Source organism: Saimiri boliviensis, chromosome 1 (genome assembly GCF_048565385.1).
Source record: "Saimiri boliviensis isolate mSaiBol1 chromosome 1, mSaiBol1.pri, whole genome shotgun sequence".
Classification (NCBI taxonomy): domain Eukaryota; kingdom Metazoa; phylum Chordata; class Mammalia; order Primates; family Cebidae; genus Saimiri; species Saimiri boliviensis.
In genome coordinates this window covers 265,389,500-265,414,509 of record NC_133449.1, presented here as the reverse complement: position 1 = coordinate 265,414,509, position 25,010 = coordinate 265,389,500, and the positions used below count along the sequence as shown (strand labels likewise).

At 39.8% G+C, this 25,010-nt stretch overlaps 1 pseudogene; it reads left to right on the top strand.

Annotated features, from left to right (window-relative positions):
- The first annotated feature begins 6,990 nt into the window (after window positions 1–6,990).
- On the top strand, window positions 6,991–16,032 carry LOC101046180 (DEP domain-containing protein 1A pseudogene; annotated as a pseudogene).
- Window positions 16,033–25,010: the final 8,978 nt, after the last annotated feature.

The following is a 25,010-nucleotide window of genomic DNA, read 5'->3' as shown; positions in this document are numbered from 1 at the left end:
AAAGAGGAGGTCCCCAAGTGCAATGGACACATGCCAGGCATGTATGCAGAGGCTGGAGGAGGCCATGTCTGATTTGCATAGGGTTCAGAAGATTGGTTTGACCAGGCATGTCATTCACATAGCCCACAAAAAAGCAGTTCTTCCCACTCTAGCCTTTTAATATGCAAATGTAGGACACCACGGATGTTCTACACACAGTGGGGATATGTGGGAGCAACCATGTTGCCAGGAACATGTGAGGAAAGGGCAAGAAGGCTGCAGGAATTGCCATGTTGGGTGGACCCAGTTTCTAATGGCTTGCATTTGCGTATCAAATGTTGCCAGCCTGGCTCTAAGAGAGAGGGCTTTACAAGAAAATTTTCTGGAGATGCTATAAAAAATGAAAACTTCCATCCCAGCACAGCACAGTAGCTCACATCTGTAATCGCAGCACTTTTGGGAGGCTGAGGCAGGCAGATCACCTGAGGTGAGGAGATCAAGACCATCCTGACTAATACAGTGAAACCCCGTCTCTACTAAAAATACAAAAAATTAGCCAGGCATGGTGGAACATACCTGTAGTCCCAGCTACTCAGGAGGCTGAGGCAGGAGAATTGCTTGAACCTGGGAGGCAGAGGTTGCAGTGAGCTGAGATCGCACCACTGCACTCCAGCCCAGGCAACAGAGGGAGACTTGCTCTCAAAAAAAGAAAAAAGAAAAAAGAAAACTTTCCAAGGACCCCTTTTCCTCTCTATCTGCCTAAAACAATTTCTTAATAATTCCTACAACATAACTAGATGCTACCTATAAGAAACTCACTTCACCTGTAATGACACACAGACTGAAAGTGAAGTGATGGAAAGAGAAATTCCCGTGTACATGGAAACTAAAAGAAAAAGAAAAAAGAGAAAAAAAGCAGGAACAGCCATACTTAGATAAAATAGACATTAAGTCAAAAACTTTAAAAAGAAACAAAGGGCGGATTGTTGCAGATGAGAGGTAGCACTAGATTGCAGCTTCAACTCAGACAGATAGAGCAGCGTGGGGAGGCTCGTAGTATTTATTTTTGCTCAAAAACGACTGCAGAACTAACTCAGAAAACCCAAAAGGACACACAGACCCTCTGAAGGAAGTGGATAACTCCTGCTGAAACCAGGAGACACCCAAAATACTGTGCTGGTAACCATGGCTAAGAAACCCACAGACAGTTCACATCACAGGACTCTGTGCAGACAACCCCCAGTACCAGCCTGAAGCCTGGTAGACTTGCTGGGTGGCTAGATCCAGAAGAGAGATAACAATCACGACAGCTCGGCTGTCAGGAAGCCCCATACATAGGAAAAGGGGAGAGCACTACATCAATGGAACACCCTGTGGGACAAAAGAATCTGAACAACAGCCTTCAGCCCAGACCTTCTCTCTGACAGAGACTTCCCAAATAAGAAGGAATCAGAAAACCAGCTCTGGTAATATGACATAACAAGGTTCATCAACACCCCCCAAAAATCACACTAGTTTACCGTAAATGGACCAAATCAGGAAGGAATCCCTGATTTACCTGAAAAAAGAATTCAGAAGATTGGTTATTAAGCTAATCAGGGAGGTACCTGAGAATGGCAAAGCCCAATGTAAGGAAACCAAACAAATGATACAACAAGTAAAGGGAGAAATAGTCAATGAAATGGATAGCATAAATAATAATAAAAAATCAAAACCTCAGGAAAACAATGGAAACACTTATAGAAATGCAAAATGCTCTGGAAAGTCTCAGCAATAGAATCAAATACATAGAAGAAATAAATTCAGAACTCAAAGGCAATGTCTTTTTTTTTTCTTGACACGGAGTTTCACTCTTGTTATCCAGGTTGGAGTACAATGGCGCGATCTCGGCTCACCGCAACCTCCACCTCCTGGGTTCAAGCAATTCTCCTGCCTCAGCCTCCCGAGTAGCTGGGACTACAGGTGTGCACCACCATGCCCAGCTAATTTTTGTATTTTTAGTAGAGACGGGGTTTCACCATGTTGACCAGGATGGTCTCGATCTCTTGACCTTGTGATCCACCAGTCTCGGCCTCCCAAAGTGCTGGGATTACAGGCTTGAGCCACCACTCCCAGTGTGGCAATGTCTTCAAATTAATACAATCCAACAAACTTTTTTTAAAAAAAGAAAATATGAACAAAGCCTTTAAGAAGTCTACAGTTATGTTAAACAACCAAACCTAAGAATAATCAGCATTCCTGAGGAAGAAGAGAAATCTAAAAGTTTGGAAAACATATTTGGGGAAATAATCAAGGAAAAGTTCCCTGCCTTGCTAGAGATCTAGATATTCAAACACAAGAAGCACAAAGAACACCTGGGAAATTCATCACAAAAAGATCATCGCCTAAGTACATTGCCATCAGGTTATCTAAATTTAAGATGAAGGAAAGAATCTTAAGAGCTGTGTGAGACAATAGCTCCAGGTAACTTATAAAGGAAAACCTATCAGATTAAACAGCAGATTTCTTGGCAGAAACCTGAAGCTAGAAGGATTGGAGGCTATTTTCAGCCTCCTCAAACAAAACAATTAGCAGCCAAGAATTCTGTATCCAGTGAAACTGAGCTTCATATATGAAGGAAAGATACAGTCTTTTCCAGACAAACAAATGCTGAGAGAATTTGCCACTACCAAGCCATTACACAAACAGCTAAAAGAAGCTCTAAATCTTGAAACAAATATGGGAAATAAAAACAGAACCTCTTTCAAGCATAACTCTCACAGGACCTATAAAACAAAAATACAATTAAAAAAACAAAAAACCAAGATATACAGGCAACAAAAAGCATGATGAATGGAATGGTATCTCACATCTCAATACTAATGTTGAATGTAAATGGCCTAAATGCTCCAGTTAAAAGATACAGAATAGCAGAATGTATAAGAATTTACCAATCCACCAACCAACTACCTGCTGCCTTCAAGAGACTCACCTAAAACATAAGGACTCATATAAACTTAAGGTAAAGGGGTGGAAAAAGACATTTCATGCAAATGGACACCAAAAGCAAGAAGGAGTAGCTATTCTTATGTCAAACAAAACAAACTTTAAAGAAATAGCAGTTTCAAAAGACAAAGCAGGACATTATATAATGATAAAAGGTCTTGTCCAATAGGAAAATATTACAATCCTAAACATACAGGCATCTAACACTGAAGATCCTAAATTAATAAAACAATTACTAATAGACCTAAGCAATGAGATAGACAGCAAAACAATAATAGTGGGGTACTTCAGTACTCCACTGACAACGCTAGACAGGTCATCAAGATAGTTAACAAAGAAACAATGGATTTAAACAATACCCTGGAACAAATGGACTTAGAGACATATACAGAACATTCCATCCAACGACTGCAGAATACACATTATATTTAACAGTGCATGGAACGTTCTCTAAGATAGACCATATGACAGGTCACAAAAGGAGCCTCAGTAAATTTAAGAAAATTGAAATTAATCATACTGTCAGACCACAGTGAAATAAAACTGGAAATCAATTCCAAAAGGAGGCTTCAAAACCATCCAAATACATGGAAATTAAATAATCTGCTCCTGAATGATCACTGAGTCAAAAATGAAATCAAGATGGAAATAAATTTTTTAAAAAAGAAATCAAGATGGAAATTAAAGAATTTTTCCAACGGAATGACAATAGTGACAAAACCTCTGAGATATGGAGCTAGAGAAACAAAAACAAACCAAACCCAAACCTAGCAGAAGAAAGGAAATAACCAAGATCAAAGCAGAACTAAATGAAATTAAAACAAAAAACAACACAAACGATAAATGAAACACAAACCTAGTTATTTGAAAAGATAAATAAAATTGATAGACCATTAGCAAGATTAACCAAGAAAAGAAGAAAATCCAAATGAACTCAATAAGAAACAAAAGAGATATTACAATGACACCACAGAAATACACAAGGTCATTCAAGGCTACTATGAACACCTTTATGCACATAAACTAGAAAACCTAGAAGAAATGGATAAATTTCTGGAAAGATACAACCCTTCTAGCTTAAATCAGGAAGAATTAGATACCCTGAATAGACCAATAACAAGCAACGAGATTGAAATGGTAATTAAAAAATTATCAACAACAACAAAAAGTCCAGGACCAGACGGATTCACAGAAGAACTCTACCAAACATTCAAAGAAGAATGTACCAATCCTATTGACATTATTGACATTATTCCACAAGATAGAGAAAGATGGAACCCTCCCTAAATCATTCTATGAAGCCAGTATCACCCTAATACCAAAACCAAGGAAGGACATAACCAAAAAAGAAAACTACAGACCAATATCCCCGATGTATATAGATGCTAAAATCCTTAACAAAATACTAGCTAACCAAATCCAACAACATATCAAAAAGACAATCTACCTCGATCAAGTGGGTTTCATACCAGAGATGCAGAGATGGTTTAATATATGCAAGTCAATAAATGTGATACATCACATAAAATTAAAAACAGAAATCACATGATCATCTCAATAGACGCAGGAAAAGCATTTGACAAAATCCAGAATCACTTTATGATTAAAACTCTCAAAATCAGCATACGAGGGACATACCTCAATGTAGTAAAAGGCATCTATGACAAATCCATAGCCAACATAATACTGAATGGGGAAAAGTAGAAAGCATTCCCTGTGAGAACTGGAAAAAGATGACCACTTCCACCACTCCTCTTCAACATAATACTGGACGTCCTAGCCAGAACAATCAGACAAGAGAAAGAAATCAAGGGCATCCAAATTGGTAAAGAGGAAGTCAAACAGTCCCTGTTTGCTGATGATGTAATTGTTTACCTAGAAAACCCTAATGATTCCTCCAGAAAGCTCCTAGAACTAATAAAATAATTAGGCAAAGTTTCTGGATACAAAATTAATATACACAAATCAGTAGCTCTGCTATACACCAATAGCAACTGAGCTAAGAATCAAATCAAGAACTCAACCCCTTTTACAATAGCTGCAAATAAAATAAAATAAAATAATAATTAGGAATATACCTAACCAAGGAGGTGAAAGACTTCTACAGGGAAATCTACAAAACACTGCTGAAGGAAATCATAGATGACACAAACAAATGGAAATACCTCCCATGCTCATGGATGGACAGAATCAATATTGTAAAAATGACCCTATTGCCAAAAGCAATCTAAAAATTCAATGCAGTTCCCATTAAAATACCACTACCATTCTTCACAGAATTAGAAAAAAAAAAAAAGTCTAAAATTCATATGGGCCAGGTGTGGTGGCTCAAGCCTGTAATCCCAGCACTTTGGGAGGCCGAAGTGGGTGGATCACAAGGTCAAGAGATCGAGATCATCCTGGTCAACATGGTGAAACCCCGTCTGTACTAAAAATACAAAAAATTAGCTGGGCATGGTGGTGCGTGCCTGTAATCCCAGCTACTCAGGAGGCTGAGGCAGGAGAATTGCCTGAACCCAGGAGGCGGAGGTTGCAGTGAGCCAAGATAGCGCCATTGCACTCCAGCCTGGGTAACAAAAGTGAAACTCCATCTCAAAAAAAAAAAAAAAAAAAAAAAAATTCATATGAAACCAAAAAAGAGCCCACCTAGCCAAAGCAAGACTAAGCAAAATAAACAAATCTGGAGGCATCATATTATTTGATTTCAAACTATACTATAAGGCCATAGTCACCAAAACAGCATGGCACTGGTATAAAAATAGGCACATAGACCAATAGAACAGAATAGAGAAACCAGAAATAAACCCAAATACTTACAGCCAAGTGATCTTCGACAAAGCACATGAAAACATAAAGTGGAGAAACGACACCTTTTTCAACAAATGGTGCTGGGTTAATAGGCTAGCCACATGTAGGAAAATGTGGCTAGCCTATTATCCTCATCTCTTACCTAATATAAAAATCAATTCAAGATGGATCAAGGACTTAAACCTAAGACTTAAAACTATAAAAATTCTATAAAATAACATTGAAAAACCCCTTCTAGACACTGGCTTAGGCAAGGATTTCATGACCAAGAACCTAAAAGCAAATGCAATAAAAACAAAGCTAAATAGCTGGGTATTAATTTTATAGAACTTTTACATGGCAAAAGGAACAGTCAGCAGAGTAAACAGACAATCCACAGAGGGGAAGAAAAACCTCACAATCTAAACATCTGACAAAGGACTAATATCCAGAATCTACAATGAACTCAAACAAATCAGCAAGAAAAATACAATCCCATCAAAAAGTGGGCTAAGGACGTGACTAGACAATCATCAAAAGAAGATATACAAATGGCCAACAAATATATGAAAAAATGCTCAACATTACTAATGATCAGGGAAATGCAAATCAGTACCACAATGTGATACCCACCTTACTCCTGCAAGAATGGCCATAATAAAAAACTAAAAAAAAACAGTAGATGTTGGCATGGATGCAGTGAACACGGAACACTTCTACACTGCTGGTGGGAATATAAACTAGTACAACCACTATGGAAAACAGTGTGGAGAAAAAAAGAAACAAAGTCATTATATAATGATAAAGGGGGTCATTTAACCAAAAAGATATAAAAACATGGCTAGGCATGGCAGCTCACACCTATAATCCCAGCACTTTAAGAGGCAGAGATGGTTGGCTGGGTAAGATGGCTCAGACCTGTAATCCCAGCACTCTGGGAGGCCGAGGCGGTGGATCATGAAGTCAGGAGTTCAAAACCAGCCTGGCCATCACGGTGAAACCCCATCTCTACTAAAAACACACAAAAAACTAGCTGGGCATGGTGGCAGGCACCTGTAATCCCAACTACTCTGGAGACTGAAGCAGAGAACTGCTTGAACCCAGCAGGCAGAGATTGCAGTTGGCCGAGATCATGCCACTGCACTCCAGCCTGGCTACCGAACAAGATTCAATCTCACAAAAAAAAAAAAAAAAAAAAAAAAAAAAAAAGGAGACACACTACCGCCTTCGCCGCCACAGATGCCACTGGGTGCTGACAAACCTATGGAGTGTTGGGGTGTGCCTCCCAGGCCTTATCAGGCCACCAAGCTGATTTCCTGCAACTTCACCACTTAAAACTCTACCAACAAAACAACACAAACAAACAAAAACAAATCCAATTAAAACATGGGCAGGCGGGGCATGGTGGCTCACACCTGTAATCCCAGCACTTTGGGAGGCCAAGGTGGGCAGATCACATGAAGTCAGAGAATATTACATGGTAAAACCCGTGTCTACTAAAAATACAAAAATCAGCTGGGTGTAGTGGTGGGCACCGGTATTCCCAGCTGCTAGGGTGACCAAAGCAGGAGAATCACTTGAACCCAGGAGGCAGAGGTTGCAGTGAGCCGATAGTGCACCACTGCACTCCAGCCTGGGTGACAAGTGCACCACTGCACTCCAGCCTGGGTGACAGAGTGAAATTCCCTCTAAAAAAACCAGAAAACAAAAAAAAACCTTTTTCACAAAGGCAGCCAGAATTGAGGGGAAAAAAGAGAACTTTTCCAAAGATACAGTATTTTTAAATTATAAAACTTATCTCCTAGAACTACTAAAAAGTATGGATTACATTTATCTTAGGAAAATGCCAAGAAAATAAAGCAATGACATAATAAAGATCAAGAAAACACCGTTGATAATAGAGAACTAAGCCAGGAAGATGTTGAAGTTTAGAGATATGTTACTCTGATCTACTGCAAACCATTTTAGGTGTGCCATCCCTGGAAGAAGTCATAATTCTAAAACAAGTAATTCCCCAATATATAATATACAATATGGCCAATACAAATAAACATGGAGTAGTTATACTACAAAACAAATCAGATGACCTTCCTCAAGGGGTGTTATCTGCCATGAAGTGCCTAGCAAATTGGCCAAGAAGTAATGATAGGAATAATTCAACTTATGTTGGATTTGAATGAGATGTATTCAGAGTAATCGCAGATTATTTTTTAGATCTCCCTGAACCTCTACTTACTTTTGAATATTACAAATTATTTGTGAACATTTTGGTTGTTTGTGGCTGCATCACAGTTTCAGATAGACCCAGTGGGATACATAAAATCGAAGATGATCCAGTCTTCAAAATTCATTCACTTATACAATTTGAATTCCTTTAAATCAACTGAGTGCCTTCTTCTCAGTCTGCTTCATAGAGTAAAAAAACAAAGAACCAGTTTCTACTGAGAGACTACAGATAAGCAATCCAGAATTTCAAGAAAGATGTGCTAAGAAAATGCAGTTAGTTAATTTAAGAAACAGAAGAACTAGTGCTAATGATATAATGGGAGGAAGTTGTCATAATTTAATAGGGTTAAGTCATATGTATGATCCATCCTCTAACGGCAAACCAAGGTGCTATTCTTTGGAAGGAATTGTACATGTGTTGGGGAATTCAAGAGGCATCCAGTGTCTTTCATCAATCTTTTCCGAACATAGAAGGACAAAATAAACAGTTTTTAGAGTCTCTGCCCAAACAGGAATTCCTGTTGAATCTTTGTTCAGAGGAAAATATTCAAAAGCCATTCAGTGTTGTTTTTAAGAGACCCTCTACTTTGACTATTCAAGACCAAAAGTAGTTGTGTAATAAGAAATGCAAATCAAAACAGCTTTGTTGGTCTGAGTTCACTTTTAAGAAGTAGTACAAGAAGGAACAGTTGCATCAATACACCAGTGGCTGAAATTATCATGAAATCAAATGTTTGACAAGGCAGCATAAGTGTGCAAACAGCTATGGAAAGTGAACTAGGAGAGTCTAGTGCCATAATCAGTTAAAAAAAAAAAAAAAAAAAAAAGGAGGATGCTGGGAAGATGGCCGCCTAAGAACAGCTCAGGACTTCAGCTCCCAGTGAAGGTGCAGAGGGTGAGTGGACGCCGCATTTCCAGACGAACTCTTATTGCCCACAGACCAGGAGATACCCAGGCAGAGGGGTCGCCAGCGTCGCAGTCCCAGCCGGTGCGGCTGTTTTGGCCCCTGTGGGGCTGATTCCGCCCGCGCGGCTGCTGTGACCACGCCCTGTTGCTGCGGTTCTCCATACAAAAGCCACTGGTCTGGGAGCCCTCTTAGCTGGCGAGCAGAGCCCTGAGACGGCAGAGTTGCCCATTCATCTGAAATAGCGAGTCAGGCCAGGAGATTCCTAGGCAAAAAATCCGCCAGGAGCCGGCGCCACAGTTCGAGCCGACTCCATGAGTCGCAGCACGGGAGATCCCGGCGCCTTTTCAGCAGGCGACCTGAACGCGGGGTCGTTCAACTTAAAAGAAAAGACTTTGAGTCAGGGAGCCAGGTGACCAGGCTCGGTTGGTCCCACCCCTCCACCCCCAACAACAATGAAAACAAAAACAGTAATTGGAACCCCTCTGGGTTGAGCCCTCCAAACCAAGCACAGCTGAACCTGGACGGCCCGGCTCCGTGGGGGAGGGGCTTCCGCCATTACTGAGACTCTCCACCGCTAGGGAGGCAGGCTGCCGTTGCCGAGGCAACCCGCCGTTGCCGAGGCAACCTGCCACAACAGAGAGAGTCCGCCATAACAGAGGCGGGGCCACCGTTGCCAAGACAGTTCTAACTACGCCCATATAAAAAGGACTACAGGGAAGAGCTCAGGGCAGCTGGGCGGAGCCCACAGCAGCTCAGCAAAGCCCCTGCGGGCAGGCAGTGGCTAGGCGTGCTGCTAGCTGGGCGGGTCAGACCTGAAAGAAAAATCAAAAAAGGCAGTAGTGCAACAGAAACTCATAAAGCTCCAACTCCCTGGGACAGAGACAGACAACAGGTGGATAAACCCACAAAAATGGGAAGAAACCAGCGCAACAAGGATGAAAACTCCCGAAAGCAGAACACCTCTCCTCCTAAAAGGGATCACAACTCCTCACCAGCAAGGGAACCAGACCGGATGGAGAAGGAGGGTGATGAAATGACAGAATCAGACTTCAGAAGGTGGGTAGTAAGAAACTACAATGAGCTAAAAGAACATGTTCTAACCCAACGCAAAGAAAATAGGAACCTTGAAAAAAGATTAGACGAACTGCTGACGAGAATGGACAGCATAGAGAGGAGTATAAGTGAATTGATGGAGCTGAAAAACGCAACACGAGAACTTCGTGAAGCATGCACAAGCTTCAACAGCCGAATTGACCAAGCAGAAGAAAGGATATCAGAGGTCAAAGATCAACTCAATGAAATAAAAAGAGAAGGCAAGAACAGAGAAAAAAGCACAAAAAGGAATGAACAAAATCTTCAAGAAATGTGGGACTATGTGAAAAGACGTAATCTACGTCTGATAGGTGTACCTGAATGTGATGAAGAGAATGAATCCAAGCTGGAAAATACTCTTCAGGATATTATCCAGGAAAACTTCCCCAACCTAGCAAGGCAGATCAATATTCAAATCCAGGAAATACAGAGAACACCACAAAGATATTCCTCAAGAAGAGCAACCCCAAGGCACATAATCGTCAGATTCACCAGAGTTGAAATGAAAGAGAAAATGCTAAGGGCAGCCAGAGAGAAAGGTCGGGTTACCCACAAAGGGAAGCCCATTAGACTCACAGCAGATCTCTCAGCAGAAACCCTACAAGCCAGAAGAGATTGGGGGCCAATATTCAACATCCTTAAAGAAAAGAACTTTCAACCCAGAATCTCCTATCCAGCCAAACTAAGCTTCATAAGTGAAGGAAAAATAAAATCCTTTGTGAACAAGCAAGCACTCAGAGATTTTCATCACCACCAAACCTGCTCTACAAGAACTCCTGAAAGAGGCTCTACACATATAAAGGAACAACCAGTACCAGCCACTCCAAAAACACACCAAATGGTAAAAGAGGATCAACACAATCAAGAATCTGCATCAACTAACCAACAAAACAGCCAGGTAGCATCAAAATGACAGTATCAAATTCACACATAACAATACTATCCCTAAATGTCAATGGACTAAATGCCCCAATCAAAAGACACAGACTGGCAAATTGGATAAAAAGCCAAAACCCATCAATGTGCTGTATCCAGGAAACCCATCTTACATGCAAGGATACACAAAGGCTCAAAATAAAGGGATGGAGGAAGATCTACCAAGCAAATGGAGAGCAAAAAAAGGCAGGAGTTGCAATTCTCATCTCTGATAAAATAGACTTTAAAGCAACAAAGATCAAAAGAGACAAAGAAGGACATTACATAATGGTAAAAGGATCACTGCAACAAGAAGAGCTAACGATCCTAAATATATACGCACCCAATACAGGAGCACCCAGGTACATAAGGCAAGTTCTTAATGACTTACAAAGAGACTTAGACTCCCACACAATAATAGTGGGAGACTTTAACACCCCATTGTCAATATTAGACAGATCATCCAGACAGAAAATCAACAAGGATATCCAGGACCTGAATACAGACCTGGAACAAGCAAACCTAATAGACATTTACAGAACTCTCCACCCCAAATCCACAGAATATACATTCTTCTCAGCACCACATCACACCTACTCTAAAATTGACCACATAATTGGCAATAAATCACTCCTCAGCAAATGCAAAAGAACAGAAATCATAACAAACAGTCTCTCAGACCACAGTGCAATCGAGTTAGAACTCAGAATGCAGAAACTAACTCAGAACCGCACAGCTTCATGGAAACTGAACAACTTGCTCTTGAATGTTGACTGGATAAACAATGAAATGAAGGCAGAAATAAAGATGTTCTTCGAAACCAATGAGAACGAAGACACAACATACCAGAATCTCTGGGACACATTTAAAGCGGTCTCTAGAGGAAAATATATAGCAATGAGTGCCCACACGAGAAGAAAGGAGAGATCTAAAATCGACACCCTATCAGCAAAATTGAAAGAGCTAGAGGAGCAAGATCAAAAAAACTCAAAACCTAGCAGAAGACAGGAAATAACTAAGATCAGAGCAGAACTGAAGGAAATAGAGACACAAAAAAACTCTTCAAAAAATCAATAAATCCAGGAGCTGGTTCTTTGAAAAGATCAACAAAATAGACAGACCACTAGCCAGATTAATAAAAAAGAAAAGAGAGAATAACCAAATTGATGCAATAAAAAACGATAAAGGGGATATCACCACAGATTCCACAGAAATCCAAACCATCATCGGAGATTATTACAAACAACTCTATGCACATAAACTAGTAAACCTGGAAGAAATGGATAAATTCCTGGACACCTGCATCCTCCCAAGCCTAAACCTGGAAGAAGCTGAAACAATGAATAGACCAATAACATGGTCTGAAGTCGAGGCAGTAATAAAGAGCCTACCACCCAAAAAAAGCCCAGGTCCGGATGGGTTCACAGCTGAATTCTACCAGACATACAAAGAGGAGCTGATACCATTCCTTCTGAAACTATTCCAGACAATCCAAAAAGAGAGAATTCTTCCCAAATCATTTTATGAGACAAACATCATCCTGATACCAAAACCCGGCAGAGACTCAACAAGAGAAGAAAATTTCAGGCCAATATCCATGATGAACATAGATGCAAAAATCTTCAATAAGATTCTGGCAAACCGATTGCAACAGCATATCAAAAAGCTCATCCACCATGATCAAGTAGGATTCATCCCGGGGATGCAAGGCTGGTTCAACATACGCAAGTCCATAAACGTAATTCACCACATAAACAGAACCAAAGACAAAAACCACATGATTATCTCAATTGATGCAGAGAAGGCTTTTGACAAAATTCAACAACCCTTTATGCTAAAAACCCTCAATAAACTAGGTATTGACGGAACGTATCTCAAAACAATAAAAGCTATTTACGACAAACCAACAGCCAATATCATACTGAATGGGCAAAAACTGGAAGCATTCCCTTTGAAATCGGGCACTAGACAAGGGTGCCCTCTCTCACCACTCCTATTCAATATAGTACTGGAAGTTCTAGCCAGAGCAATCAGGCAAGAAAAAGAAATAAAGGGTATCCAAATTGGAAAGGAGGAAATCAAATTGTCTCTATTTGCAGATGACATGATTGTATATCTGGAAGACCCCATCATCTCAGCCCAAAATCTCCTGAAACTGATAAACAACTTCAGCAAAGTCTCAGGATACAAAATCAACGTGCAAAAATCACAAGCATTCCTATACACCAGTAATAGACTTCAAGAGAGCCAAATCAAGAACGAACTGCCATTCACAATTGCTACAAAGAGAATAAAGTACCTAGGAATACAACTCACAAGGAATGTAAAGGACCTCTTCAAGGAGAACTACAAGCCATTGCTCAACAAAATAAGAGAGGATACAAACAGATGGAGAAACATTCCATGTTCATGGTTAGGAAGAATCAACATCGTGAAAATGGCCATACTGCCCAAAGTAATTTACAGATTCAACGCTATTCCCATCAAGCTACCAATGACCTTCTTCACAGAACTGGAAAAAAACACCTTAAACTTCATATGGAACCGAAAGAGAGCCCGCATAGCCAAGTCAATTCTAAGCAAAAAGAACAAAGCAGAAGGCATCACACTACCGGACTTCAAACTATACTACAAGGCTACAGTAATCAAAACAGCATGGTACTGGTACCAAAACAGAGATATAGACCAATGGAACAGAACAGAGGTCTCAGAGGAAATACAACATACCCACAACCATCTGCTCTTTGACAAACCTGACAAAAACAAGCAATGGGGAAAGGACTCCCTGTTTAATAAATGGTGTTGGGAAAACTGGCTAGCCATGTGCAGAAAGCAGAAACAGGACCCCTTCCTGACACCTTACACCAAAATTAACTCCAGATGGATTAAAGACTTAAACATCAGACCTATTACCATAAAAACCTTAGAAGAAAATCTAGGCAAAACCATTCAGGACATAGGTGTAGGCAAGGACTTCATGACCAAAACGCCAAAAGCAATGGCAACAAAAGCCAAAATAGACAAATGGGACCTAATCAAACTCCACAGCTTCTGCACGGCAAAGGAAACAGTCAGTAGAGTGAATCAGCAACCAACAGAATGGGAAAAAATTTTTGCAGCCTACCCATCTGACAAGGGGCTGATATCCAGAATTTACAAAGAACTAAAGCAGATCTACAAGAAAAAAACAAACAAGCCTATTCAAAAATGGGCGAAGGATATGAACAGATACTTTACAAAAGAAGACATACAGGAGGCCAACAAACATATGAAAAAATGCTCATCATCACTGGTCATCAGAGAAATGCAAATCAAAACCACATTGAGATACCATCTCACACCAATTAGAATGGCGATCATTAAAAAATCGGGAAACAGCAGATGCTGGAGAGGATGTGGAGAAATAGGAACACTTTTACACTGTTGGTGGGAATGTAAATTAATTCAACCATTGTGGAAGACAGTGTGGCGATTCCTCAAGGACCTAAAAATAGAAATCCCATTTGACCCAGCAATCCCATTACTGGGTATATATTCAAAGGATTATAAATCATTCTACTACAAGGACACATGCACACGAATGTTCATTGCAGCACTGTTTACAAAGCAAAGACCTGGAACCAACCCAAATGCCCAACGATGATAGACTGGATAGGGAAAATGTGGTACATATACACCATGGAATATTACGCAGCCATCAAAAACGATGAGTTCACATCCTTTGTAGGGACATGGATGAACCTGGAAACCATCATTCTCAGCAAACTGACACAAGAGCAGAAAATCAAACACCATATATTCTCACTCATAGGTGGGTGTTGAACAATGAGAACACATGGACAGAGGGAGGGGAGCACTACACACTGGGGTCTGTTGGGGGGAAAAGGGGGAGGGGTGGGGGGTGGGGAGGTGGGAAGAGATAGCATGGGGAGAAATGACAGATACAGGTGAGGGGACGGAAGGCAGCAAACCACACTGCCAAGTGTGTGCCTATGCAACAATCTTGCATGTTCATCACATGTACCCCAAAACCTAAAATGCAATAAAAAAAAAAAATCTCAAACCAAAAAAAAATAAAAATAAATAAAAAAAAAATAAAAAGCCAGACGCGGTGGCTCAAGCCTGTAATCCTGGCACTTTGGGAGGCCGAGGCCGGTGGATCATGAGGTCAAGAGATCAAGACTATCCTGGTCAACATGGTGAAACCCCGTCTCTACTAAAAATACAAAAATTAGCTGGGCATGGTGGCACATGCCTGTAATCCCAGCTACTCAGGAGGCTGAGGCAGGAGAATTGCTGAACCCGGGAGGCGGAGGTTGCGGTGAGCCGAGATCGTGCCATTGCACTCCAGCCTGCTGCGTAACAAAGCGAAACTCCATCTCAAAAAAAAAAAAAAAAAAAAAAAACCTCTGCAAAAGTACAATAGAACTTTCAGAAAATTATTTACTTCCAGCTTCTTCTATGTTGACTGGTACCTAAAGTATGCTGCAATCTCATCTAGAGAGGGTTGCCATCGATGCTCTACAGTTACGTTGTTTATTACTTCCCCCACCAAATCATAGAAGGCATCAACTCTAAATGCATATGATTTCCCAAATGAGTCAAAATGTTGATATGCCCAAACTTCATGATGCAATGGGCACAAGATCACTGATGATGATACATACCTTTGCTCGGTGTGTTGTTATGCTATGCTGAAGAAATGGATCTTGATGAGCTTCTTGCTGCAAGATTAGTTCCTTTCTTTATGGATCATTGTCAGGAAATTCTTCAAGTATGCTCTTACAGACTGCAGTGGAAAAACATTTTGACTATTTAAAAAGGGACACATTGAAAATCCTGGGGATGAACTCTTTGCTCCTTTGCCAACTTATTCATACTGCATGTGGATTAGTGCTAAGAAGTTTGATGTGCAAAAAGTTCCTACCTCTCAAGTTGCAATTGCAGAACTTTTAGAAAATATTATTAAAAACAGATGGTTACCTCTAAAGGAGAAAACAAAAATAATAAAACACTTTCAGAAGGAATATCCCTTGATATATCAGAAAAGATTTCCAACCATCAAGAGTGAAGCAGCACTTTTTCGTGACAAACCTACAATCAAGCAACCAATGATGATTTTAAGAAAACCAGTTTCATAGTCTAAGATACTAACTGAATGAAAAATTATGTAATACTCGTGGAACTTTGATAAATGAAGCCATATCGGAGAATGTAGCTACTCAAAAGGAAGGCTGTTATTAGTAAGGTATCTCAAACACATTATACAAGAAAGTGCCAAAATAGTTTGCTTTTGCTTTTGTTTTTGAGATGGAGTTTCACTTTTATTGCCTGCACTGGAGTGCAATGGTGCGAACTTGGCTCACGGTAACCTCCACCTCCTGGGTTCAAGCAATTCTCCTGACTCAGCCTCCCGAGTAGCTAGGGTTACAGGTGCCCACCACTGTGCCCAGCTAATTTTCCACTTTTGATCTGTTTATATACATGTATGTATTTTCAAAATATGTGTATATTTTATCAGATTTGGTTTTCCCTTAAATGTTATCCCCAACTACTTCAGTCATTCATTCATTCAATATATATATTTTGAATTCTTATTTTCACAATCTATTAGAAGATGGGGATATAAAAGAAGTAAAAGGCAATCATATGTTCATTCCAAAGATATTTAGCAACTGCTATGTCCCTTTCATTGTTCCAGATATGTGAGACAATGTTAAAAAAAAAAAAAGCATAAAATCTCTTCCCTAAGATATTTAATCAAGGGAGATACACCTATCAGATGCTTAAAACAACAACACTACCCTCTGAAATCAGGGCACATAGAATCATTCAGCTAAAGACTGATTTCTATGATTATGGAACAGGTCTCTAAGCTAGTGGTTTTCAAACTGGTGCCCATTAGACTCACCGGAGGAGTTTTAAAACAGCCTGTATGGCCGGCCAGGGCCTAACTTACATCAATTAAATCTGAATTTTAGGGGTGTTATATAGGGATTAGTATTTTCTTTTTAATCTAGGTATTCCAATATTCAGCCAAATGTGAGAATCGATATCCTAAATGCTTTTTATATCCATTTATATAAGTGTCAAGATAGTGGCACATTGACTTCATTTTTTCATTGGAAGAAAATGTCCACCAAGTATGTCTCTCATTTTAAAAGAAGGTTCTTCAGGCTTCTGTTTGATTTACTTGGTACAAACCTGAAACAAGTTGCCTTCTACTTTTTACTCCAAGATTGTTTAATATCTAGTCCTTAAGTGTAAAGAAATATATAATGCCTGGGTTATAATAAAATCTTAATGTTTAATGACTATTCTCATTTCTCAATGTAATTTCATACTGTTTCTTTTTAAAATAATAGTGTTTAACATTACTGATTTTTATAAAAAACCTGGACAGAAAATTATAAATATGTCTTTATCCTAGAAACTCTGGCTATAAAATTACTGGACCAAATTGAATTCTTTCTAAGGCATTTCTATACTAAAACTTTTTTGTTTATAGATAGATAAAATGTGGATTATGTTACAAATAGGGATTAAAATTATTGGGTTTTGTAACAATTAAAAAAGAGAGAGAGAGGCAGAGATGGGAGAATCACTTGAGGCCAGGAGTTCGAGACAAGCCTGGTCAACAAAGCAAGACCCCATCTCATTTTTAAAAATATTAAAAACCCAAAAAGCCCAATAAATATGTATGCATTTCATCCAACTGCTGCAGAATACATATTCTTCTCATCAGCACATAGAATGTTCACAGTCAGACGACAATAAAAACCCTGAAAACAAACAAAAATAATGCAAAGTCTACATGACACATGGGACATCATAAAGCAACCAAGTATATGAATTTAGGTGTTCCAGAATGTGAAAAGAAGATCAACGGCATAAAAAAACCTATTTACCACCATGTATAGAAAGACATTTAAACATCCAGATACGAGAAGCGCAAATACCTACAAACAGCTAACAACCCCAAAAGGTCTTCTGCCTGACAAATTATAGTCAAATCATCAAAAGTTAAAAGCAGCGAGAATTCTAAAAATAGCAAGAGAAAAGCATCTAGTCACATACAAGTCATATACTCTCATCAGAGTAACAGAGGATTTCTCAGCAGAAGCTTCACAGGCCAGGAGACAGTGGGATGATATATTCAAAGAACTGAAAGAAAACAAAATAAAATACCTGACAAACAAAACGTCTATACTCAGCCAAGGAATCTTTCATAAACAAAAGAGAAATAAAGTCTCTCCCAAACAAACAAAAATGGAGAGAATTCATTTCAGGAATGAGTCTTCACATCTCAGTAATAACCCTAACTGTGAGTGGATTAAACGTCCCAGTTAAAAGATATAGACCGTCTGAATAGATTTTTTAATATAACAGTAAAAAGACAATGAAGATCATAATATAATGACAAAGTGATTAATTCATCAAGAGAATATAGCATTTCTAAATATATATGCACCCAACACTGAAGCACCTAGATACATAAAGCAAACATTACTAGGTCTAGACTCCAATACAATCATATTTGGGTAGTTTAAGACCTACTCCCAGCATTGGATAGCTCATCTAGACAGAAAATCAACATAGAAACATTGGAATTAAATTGTACTTTGGAACAAATGCACCTAACAGACATTTACAGATCACTTCATCTAACAGGTACAGAGTATATATTCTTCTCATCAGCACACAGAACATTATCATCAGCACGTAGGATATTCTCCAGGATAGGCTGTATATTAGGCCACAAAATAAGTCTCAACAAATTCAAAGAAATCAAAATAATATCAAGTAACTTTTCTTAACACAATGAAATAAAAGTAGACATAACAAGAGAAACTTTGGAAATGAAACAAATACATGGAAATGAAACAACATGCTCCTGAAAAAATGATTCAATGCAGAAATTAAAAAGGAAATTAAGAAATGTCTTGAAACACACAGAAATGGAAACACAATGTACCACAACCTATGAAACACAGCAAAAGCAGTGCTAAGAGGGACATATATAGCAATAAATGGTTACATAAAAGAGAGAGAGAGAGAGAGAGAGAGTTCAAATAAACAACCTAACAATGCACCTTAAGGAACCAAAAAAAGCAAGAATAAAACAAACATGAAATTAGTAGAAGACATAAAGATAAGAGCAGAACTAAACAAAATAGGCTTTTAAAAAGTTGTTTTTTTAAAAAAAAATTCTTATTTAAGTTCTGGGGTACATGTGCAGGATGTGCAGGTTTGTTACATAGGTAAATGTGTGCTGTGGTAGTTTGCTGCACAGATCATCCCATCACCTAGATATTAACCCGAGCATCCATTAGCTGGTCTTTCTGATTCTCTCATTCCCCCTGCCCTCCTGACAAGCCCCAGTGCATGATGTTCACTCCATGTGTCTATGTGTTCTCATCATTCAGCTCCCACTTATAACTGAGAACATGTGGTATTTGGTTTTCTGTTCCTGTGTGTGTTTGCTGTTGATTATGACTTCCAGCTACATCCATATTCCCGCAAAGGACATGATCTCGTTACTTTTTTTTTTTAAATTGCACTTTAGGTTTTGGGCTACATGTGAAGAACATGCAAGATTGTTGCATAGGTACACACATGGCAATGTGATTTGCTGCCTTCCTCCCCTTCACCTATATCTGGCATTTCTCCCCATGCTATTTCTCCCCAACTCCCCCCATCCCGCTGTCCCTCCCCTATTTCCCCCCAACAGACCCCAGTGTGTGATGCTCCCCTCCCTGTGTCCATGTGTTCTCATTGTTCAACACCCACCTATGAGTGAGAACATGCAGTGTTTGATTTACTGTTCTTGTGTCAGTTGGCTGAGAATGATGGTTTCCAGGTTCATCCATGTCCCTACAAATGACACGAACTCATTATTTTTGATTGCTGCATAATATTCCATGGTGTATATGTGCCACATTTTCCCTGTCCAGTCTATCATTGATGGGCATTTGGGTTGGTTCGAAGTCTTTGCTATTGTAAACAGTGCTGCAATGAACATTCGTGTGCATGTGTCCTTATAGTAGAACAATTTATAATCCTTTGAATATATACCCAGTAATGGGATTGCTGGGTCAAATGGAATTTCTATTTCTAGGTCCTTGAGGAATCACCACATTGTCTTCCATAATGGTTGAACTAATTTACACTCCACCAACAGTGTAAAAGTGTTCCTATTTCTCCACATCCTCTCCAGCATCTGTTGTCTCCAGATTTTTTAATGATCGCCATTCTAACTGGCATGAGATGGTATCTCAATGTAGTTTTGATTTGCATTTCTCTAATGACCAGTGATGATGAGCATTTTTTCATGTTTGTTGGCCTCATGTATGTCTTCTTTTATAAAGTGTCTGCTCATATCCTTTGCCCACTTTTGCATGGGCTTGTTGTGTTTTTGTGTTTTTTTTTAATAAATCTTCTAGATATACAATCATGTCGTCTGCAGATAGAGACAATTTGACTTCCTCCTTTCCTATTTGAATACCCTTTATTTCTTTTTCTTGCCTGATTGCTTTGGCTAGAACTTCCAATACTATATTGAATAGGTGTGGTGAGAGAGGGCATCCTTGTCTAGTGCCAGATTTCAAAGGGAATGCTTCCAGTTTTTGCCCATTCAGTATGATATTAGCTGTGGGTTTGTTGAAAATAGCTGTTATTATTTTGAGATACATTCCATCAATACCTAGTTTATTGAGAGTTTTTAGCATAAAGGGCTCTTGAATTTTGTCAAAGGCCTTCTCTGCATCAATTGAGATAATCATGTGGTTTTGTCTTTGGTTCTGTTTATGTGGTGAATTACGTTTATAGACTTGCGTATGTTAAACCAGCCTTGCATCCCCAGGATGAATCCTGCTTGATCATGGTGGATAAGCTTTTTGATATGCTGTTGCAATTGGCTTGCCAGTATTTTATTGAAGATTTTTGCATCTATGTTCATCATGGATATTGGCCTAAAGTTTTCTTTTCTTGTTGAGTCTCTGCCGGGTTTTGGAATCAGGATGATGTTTGTCTCATAAAATGATTTGGGAAGGATTCCCTCGTTTTGGATTATTTGGGATTAGTGTCAGAAGGAATGATACCAGCTCCTCTTTGTATGTCTGGTAGAATTTGGCTGTTAACCCATCTGGGCCTGGGCTTTTTTTGGTTGGCAAGCTCTTAATTGCTGCCTCAACCTCAGACATTTTTATTGGTCTATTCAGAGTTTTGACTTCTTCCTGGTTTAGCTTGGGAGGATGCAAGTGTCCAGGAATTTATCCATTTCTTCCAGGTTTACTAGTTTATGTGCATAGAGTTGTTTGTAATCATCTCTGATGATGGATTGTACTTCTGTGGAATCTGTGGTGATATCCCCTTTATCTTTTTTTATTGCATCTATTTGATTCTTCTCTCTTTTCTTTTTTATTAATCTGGCTAGTGGTCTGTCTATTTTGTTATCTTTTCAAAAAACAAGCTCCTGGATTTATTGATTTTTTGAAGGGTGTTTTGTGTCTCTATCTCCTTCAGTTCTGCTCTGATCTTATTTATTTCTTGTCTTCTGCTAGGTTTTGAGATTTTTTGATCTTGCTCCTCTAGCTCTTTCAATTTTGACAATACGGTGTTGATTTTAGATGTCTACTTGCTTCTCATCTGGGCATTTATTGCTATATATTTTCCTCTTGACACTACTTTAAATGTGTCCCAGAGATTCTGGTATGTTGTGTCTTCATTCTTGTTGGTTTCTAAGAACATCTTTATTTCTGCCTTCATTTCATTTATCCAGTCAACATTCAAAAGCCAGTTGTTCAGTTCCCATGAAGCTGTGTGGTTCTGAGTTAATTTCTAAATTCTGAGTTCCAACTTCATTGCACTGTAGTCTGAGAGACTGTTATGATTTTGTTCTTTTCCATTTGCTAAGGAGTGATTTACTTCCACTTATGTGTTCAATTTTAAAGTAGGTGTGATGTGGTGCTGAGAAGAATGTATATTCTGTGGATTTGGGGTGAAGAGTTCGTAAATATCTATTAGGTTTGCTTGGTCTAGGTCTGAATTCAAGTCCTGGATATCCTTGTTAATTTTCTGTCTCGTTGATCTAATATTGACAATGTGGTGTTAACGTCTCCCACTATTATTGTGTGGGAGTCTAAGTCTGTTTGTTAGTCATTAAGAACTTGCCTTATGTATTTGGGTTCTCCTGTATTGGGTGTGTACATATTTAGGATCGTTAGCTCTTCTTCTTGCATTGATACTTTTACCATTATATAGTGTCCTTCTTTGTCTCTTTTGATCTTTGTTGCTTTAAAGTCTATTTTATCAGAGACGAGAATTGCAACTCCTGCTTTTTTTTTGCTCTCCATTTGCTTGGTAAATCTTCCTCCATCCCTTTATTTTGGGCCTTTGTGTATCCTTGCATGTTAGATGGGTTTCCTGGATATAGCACACCAATGGGTTTTGACATTTTATCCAATTTGCCAGTCTGTGTCTTTTGATTGGGGCATTTAGCCCATTTTCATTCAGGGTTAATATTGTTATATGTGAATTTGATCCTGCCATTTTGATGCTAGCTGGCTGTTTTGCCCATTAGTTGATGCAGTTTCTTCATTGTGTTGATGCTCTTTACCATTTGGTATGTTTTTGGAGTGGTTGGTACTGCTTGTTCCTTTCTGTTTAGTGCCTCTTTCATGAGCTCTTGTAAAGCAGGCCTGGTGGTGATGAAATCTCTGAGTACTTTTTTGTTCACAAAGGATTTTATTTCTCCTTCACTTATGAAGTTTAGTTTGGCTAGATATGAAATTCTAGTTTGAAAGTCCTTTTCTTTAAGGATGTTGAATATTGGCCCCCACTCTATTCTGGCTTTTAGGGTTTCTGCTGAGAGATCTGCTGTAAGTCTGATGGGCTTCCCTTTGTGGGTAACCCGACCTTTCTCTCTGGCTGCCCTTAGCATTTTCTCCTTCATTTTCACCCTGGTGAATCTGACAATTATGTGCTTTGGAGTTGCTCTTCTTGAGGAATATCTTTGTGGGGTTCTCTATATTTCCTGGACTTGAATATTGGCCTGCCTTGCTAGGTTGGGGAAGTTTTCCTGGATGATATCCTGAAGAGTGTTTTCCAGCTTGGATTCATTCTCTCCGTCACATTCAGGTATGCCTATCAAAAGTAGTATAGGTCTTTTCACATAGTCTCATATTTCTTGGAGACTTTCATCATTCCTTTTTACCCTTTTTCTCTAATCTTGCCTTCTCATTTTATTTCATTGAGTTGATATTCAACCTCTAATATCCTTTCTTCTGCTTGGTCAATTCAGCTCTTGAAACGTGTGCATGCTTCGCGAAGTTCTTGTGTTTTTCAGCTCCATCAATTCACTTATATTCCTCTCTGAGTTGTCCATTCTCATTAGCATTTCATCAAATCTTTTTTCAAGGTTCTTAGTTTCTTTGCATTGGGTTAGAATATGTTTTTTTAGCTCACAGAAGTTTCTTATTACCCACATTCTGAAGTCTGATTCTGTCAGTTCATCACACTCGTTCTCCATCCAGCCTTGTTCCCTTGCTGGTGAGGAGTTGTGATCCCTTGTAGGAGGAGAGGTCTTCTGGTTTCAGGTGCTTTCATCCTTTTTGCGCTGGTTTCTTCCCATCTTTGTGGATTTATCCACCTGTCATCTCTGAAGTCGTTGACTTTCAGATTTGGTCTCTGAGTGGAAGTCCAGTTTGTTGATGATGAAGTTATTTCCTTCTGTTACTTAGTTTTTCTTCTAACAGTCTGGCCCCTCTGCTGTAGTACTGCTGAGGTCCACTCCAGGCCCTGCTTGCCTGGGAATCACCACCAGCAGCTGCAGAACAGTAAGGGTTGCTGCCAGTTTCTTCTTCTGCTTTGTCCCAGAAGGATACCTGCCAAATGTCAGTCTGAGCTCTCCTTTATGAGGTAACTCTTTGGATATATGGGGGTCAGGGAGCTGCTTGAGAAGACGGTCTGTCCTTTATAGGAGCTCAAGTGCTCAGCTGTGATCTCTGTTGTTCATTTAGAGCTGCTGGGCAGGTATGTTTAAGTCTGCTGCAGCAGAGCTGATAAACCTCCCCTTTTTTTCCCCAGGTGCTCTGTCCCGGGTAGTTAGGGCTTTATTTATGAGTTTCCATTGTGCTACTGTCTTTTTATCAGGGCTGCCCTGCCCAATGAGGAAGCAGCCTAGTCACTGCCTGCCTGCAGAGGCTTTGCTGAGCTGCCATGGGCTCCACCCATCTCTGTGTGAACTTCCCTGCAGTCCTGTTTATACGGGTGTAGTTAGAACTGCCTCAGCGAAGCTGGCCCACCTCTGTAATAGCGGACTCTCTCTATAGTGGCGGACTGCCTCAGCAACGGCAGGCTGCCTCAGCAATGGCGGACTACCTCTATAGTGGTGGAGTGCCTCGGTAATGGCAGACGCCCCTCCCCCACAGAGCTGTACCTTCCTGGGTTCGGCTGTGCTTGCTGTGAAACTCAACCCAGAGTGTTTCCAACTGCTGTTTTTTTGTGGAGGTGGGACCAGCCGAGCCTGATCACCTGGCTCCCTGCCTCAGAACCTTTTTTTCTTTTAGTTGAACAGTAGACTCTCTCCCAGGTGTTCCAGGTGCCTGTTGAAAAGTCACTGGGATCCGTGTGATTTCCCGTGCACACTGGCTGAAACAGCGGCGCTGAGATTCACGGCATTTTTTGCCTGGGAATCTCCTGGCCTGGCTCCCTGTTTCAGACCCTTTTTAATCAGATAAATGGGTGACTCTGCCTTCCCAGAGCTCCAATCACCAGCTAAAACAGTGCCCAGAACTGTGTATTTTGTACGGAGAACCGCTGCTCCAGCCAAACCAGCCATGCTGGCGACCCGTGGGGCTCCTCCACCTGGAAATCTCCTGGTCTGTGGGCAATAAAAATCTATCTGGAAATGCGGCATCCACTCACCCTCTGTGCTTTCACTGGGAGCTGCAATCCTGAGCTGCTCCTAATCAGCCATCTTCAATCTCATTACTTTTTAAGGCTGCATAGTATTCCAGGGTGTATATGTACTACATTATCTTTATCCAGTATATTACTGATGGGCATTTAGGTTATTTCCATGTTTATGTTATTGTGAACAGTGATGCAATGAACATAT